The sequence below is a fragment of the Sinocyclocheilus rhinocerous genome, unplaced genomic scaffold (assembly GCF_001515625.1).
Source record: "Sinocyclocheilus rhinocerous isolate Xijiao unplaced genomic scaffold, SAMN03320098_v1.1 scaffold5255, whole genome shotgun sequence".
In the NCBI taxonomy this organism is placed as follows: Eukaryota; Metazoa; Chordata; class Actinopteri; order Cypriniformes; family Cyprinidae; genus Sinocyclocheilus; species Sinocyclocheilus rhinocerous.
The window spans coordinates 1-4524 of NW_015649278.1; the positions used below are offsets into that span (position 1 = coordinate 1).

A 4524-nucleotide genomic window follows, 5' to 3' on the forward strand; every position below is an offset into this window, starting at 1 on the left:
TCCCATCCTAAATCTGATTGTTCCCTTCAGTGCCTCTGGAAGATTGAGGCCTGGTTTCACAGACAGCTAGACTAAGCTAGGATTAGGCCATAGTTAATTTTTTTTACATTAAGTAATTTTTTATAAAGTGCCTTAGAAAATAACATTACTGGTGTGCATATTGAGACAAAACATAAGATCAATCAGTGCAAGTTTCTTTCAGTTGAAACAGCTCAGACTTACATTTCAGTCTGGGAGGCCTTGTCTGTGAAAGTAGGGGTGAGGGTTATAGGAAGCCACATACTGCAAATCAGATAATGCGGCTGAAAAACACCCCAGCAACACAACTGGACAGAGCCGGTTCATGTATGCTTATTTTACCCTGGACACATAAGCAGCACGTGCTGTTCATGTATGCTTATTTCACCCTGGACACATAAGCAGCACGTGCTCATTGTGCTTTCATCACACAACAGAAGCAAAAGTGCAGTGATCCTTTGGCACTAATATATGTAGGTCATCTTTCAATAAAGCCAGCATCAAATCAAATGGACTTTTTCTATTTTTTTATGGAATATTGCAGTATTTATTATAAAGTATTTATACATTTTAAATTCAAGTGCCCTCATAATCTTTAATCAAAATAAGTTGTCTTCCCTCTAACAGCTACATCTCTTCTCTGATGATGTGTTTACTGGCACGAGGGCGGGGCAACTTGTCACTCACATGAGATTGTCCAATAGCAAACCACAACCATCCAGTTACCTCCCACTGGACAGAATTAAGCCCCGCCCTACATTTGTTCTTATTCAAGAAGCAGTTTACCTCGGATGAATGTCATGAATAAGAAAGAAAAAACTGGCAACTTCCATTGAATGCCAAACAGAACTGATTTCACACAAAAGGAAACTGCAGCCTGACTTTACTTTGTACTTGACTAAAATGGACAGCTGTACAATAACATTGCAATGCCTTCGTTTTAAAATAATTCACTTGATTGTGTCCTGGACATTGATAGATTGAAAAATAATCTGCATGGCCTGTGTAAATCATGGATCTATAGAGATGCATATGCAGCTGAATATCAATCTTATATTTCACATACAAATAGTAAATGATATTAACATCTCACATTCACGCAGTAACTTTAACATTACACTCTTAAAAATAAAGGTTCTTTATTGGCATCAACGGTTCCATGAAGAACCTTGAACATCCGTGGAAGCTTTCGAATGCTGAAAAGGTTCTTTAGATTTTTAAAATTGTGTTCAACATGTTTCATTTAAGATCCGTTCACTGAAAGGTTTTTTGGGGAACCAAAAAGGGTTCTTCAATGGAATCACTGCAAAAACATCATTTTGGAGCCTTAATTTTTAAGAGTGTAGCATTCATAGATGCTGTACTTTATTTCACAGTAAAACTATTTCTTATATTGTGGAGGTCCTTTCAATCACATGCTATACTCACAAGAACACACACTCACACTCTTCACACCTCAAGACATGCACACATATACAGACTGTACATTAACCACAAACATGCAGTAATAGCCACATTGTCATGCACATGCTCAAAATGAGGCAGTAGAAAAGTGGTAAAGCAGAATCTAGACAGAGCGGTAGGAAGTAAGAAGTATTCTAACGTACTCCAAGCGTGCATACTCTATGCTATTTTTGTGCTATTACCCATAATGCAACAATTTCCACTTAAATAATACTGGATATAATTTCACAGTTTAATTGTGTGTATACTGGCTTTGGTTCATGCCATTCAAAGACTCATATTTTGAGGCTCATTTAGTTCTATTGTTTCAGTTTTCACTATTTCTGTTTAGCACTGTTTTCTTTAGTTTCTATAGTGTTAGGTTTCCATGGCTTTTGATTTCCCCTTCACCTGTGTAGTTGCTTTTCTAGTCTCTTGTATTTATAGCCCTGTGTTTCTTTCATTAGTAATTTCTTTTACACAAAGCTGTTAGGTTGCATTTACCTTTGTCTTGGATTATTGTTACTTCTTTAGATTGCCATCTTTATAGATCCTCACCCCAACTGCACATTGCATGTAGCCTACAGCAAAATTAATACAGTCTAACTTGGCTAGTTAGTTTGTAGTTAAACTAGTACATTAATGAACTGGTTAACTTTAACTGAGGAGACATCAGCTGCTGCTGATTCAAGTGTTTGTGGAAGAGGTTTGTCTTCGGTTGCTTGGTGAAAGTTGACTCAGCAGATCAGGTGAAGACTGGAAACTTTTCAGACACTTTATTTTATCACACTGAGTGAGCTGGGTTTAACTGTTAAGCATGCGCTGCACGATCTTTTCTCAAAACTAGCTTCACTTTTTTCATCATTTTTGCTCAGTGGCTTAATCTGCAGAGGCAGTCATTTTTAGTGGATGTATGTTCCAGTGTTAGTTTTTAACAGCTGTGGGTGAGACCCGTATATACACCAGAGGTCTGTGCTTCATAGCTCGCATAATACATCAGAGATTATTTGACAAATGGCAGACCTTGTAATTATCTCAGGCTAATTTGGATTTATTAAAATATCTGCATTAGGTTGTCTGAAATTACTGCACATTCTCGTGTGCACTGGAAAGGGCAGATATATTGATGATTGAAACCATGATCAGCAATGCAGCAACATCATGACATCATAACTAAAATCAAGGAAACAGCCTAGCGAGCTTAAAAATTATTATTATTATTATTATTTTACAATCTCTAATATTTGTACAGGCTGCATTATTTATTTATTGATAGTGGAATTGAATTCATTACAGCTCCACAGTAATAACATGCAACTGTAAAAAAAAAAAAAAATTTTTTGTAACTTACCAACCAGGCGGCAACAGCACAACCAGCAAAAAGCCAATGTGTGAAACATTTTGAACATCTTCAGTCTGAAATAGTTTCAGTCAAATTTGAAATCTTGCAGTAAAGTTGTGTAGAGAACAAGCTGTTAACAATGTGAACTATCTGCTAACTTCCTCCAGACTGAAGACTGAATTAGACCATGCCCCATGTGTTCAACACTTCCTCTCTAAAACTCACCCAAAGACAGTCAGTAAATAATTGGCAGCTAGGACAGCCTTTGTTTTGACAAAAACTATTATTCACTACTTATTAAATATTCCCATGCCCCATGTGTTCAACAACACTTCCTCTCTAAAACTCGCCCAAAGACAGTCAGTAAATAATTGGCAGCTAGGAGAGCCTTTCTTTTGACAAAAATTATTATTCACTACTTATTAAATATTCCTTTTAGGTTGCGGTTTACTAGACAGTATGTTATTAAAACAATTCACTTTGTTGGTTTCCTTGTTTGTATGTCACGTTTGAAAAAAATAATTAATAAATATTTAAATTAATAAATATAAATGTAGATGTGAATTTACTGAACTCAGATGCTGTCATGCGTAACTTGCTTGATTTTATGAAAAAGGGAGCTGTTCAGCATCTCTGCCAGGAACTCAAAATGATAAAGATACAAATATTGGCAAAAGATATCTGCAAAACCCCAGATCTACTTGGAATGAGTAGTTTCATTTTTAGATTAATTATTTCTTTAATACATTTCTGGCATCTTTAAAGTTATCAGGCTGGTAAAAGAAAAAAACCCCGCTAATATCACCACTGACGTACCAGCATATGTCTGACAGAGTTCAGTGATGTTAAGATGTTCACATTTTGACGATGATGATGATGAGTTAGGAAGAGGCAGAGGAGCTGGAAAATACGAGAGAAGTATGAATAAATCAGAATAAAGTGTTTATTATGACACACAATGATGAGGTCAATACTTATACTGATAGGCTACTGAAAGCCTTGAACAACTGAGCGATTGTCTAAATCAGTGGTGCAGGTTCTTAGAGGCCCAACACAGTTTTGCACATTTTGCATGTCTATTTAATCAAACACACCTGATTCAGGAGGAGGATGGGAGACAAAGGAAACGAGAAAGCATCAATTTCAGTATTGAGAAGCACCAATGGCTTATCACCATCACTCAAGGTAAAAAAAAATAATAACTGTGAGCATTGTATAAATTAAAATTATGACTGGAAATTAGACTGTGTGCGTGAATGCGACCCAAGTCAACAGGTATGATAACTGCCGTAACATGGTCACTCTCTTTCTACATTTGCTTAAATCTTGAAATAATTTAGTCATTTTAATGATTGAAGATGAAAATAATTGAAATGTTCAAATCCAGAACCTTTAAAGGTGTAGTAAATGTGAATGTGAAACTTATAACTCACTTTGGACATTGAGACTGAATCTCTCACGTGCACTGTTGGACTGTAATTTATAATCTTCAGTGTGTTCAGTTCTGGTGTTTGTGATGGTCAGAGATCCAGTTTGATGATCCACCTTCAGTCTGTTTCTGAATCTCCCATCAAGAACATCATCAAATACAGTGATGCTGCCGGCCATTACATTGATTTGAGCTATTAAAGTGTTTTCAGATCCAAACCTCCACCGAATCAGATCCTCGTCCATCATTTCAGTAAAACCTGTGTTTAGAGTGACTGAATCTCCCTCCAGCA

General features: G+C 36.3%; 1 pseudogene; it reads right to left on the reverse strand.

The window, feature by feature from the left end:
- Positions 1-4236: 4236 nt before the first annotated feature.
- Positions 4237-4524, reverse strand: part of LOC107710490 (uncharacterized) — a 14652-nt pseudogene continuing 14364 nt past the window's right edge.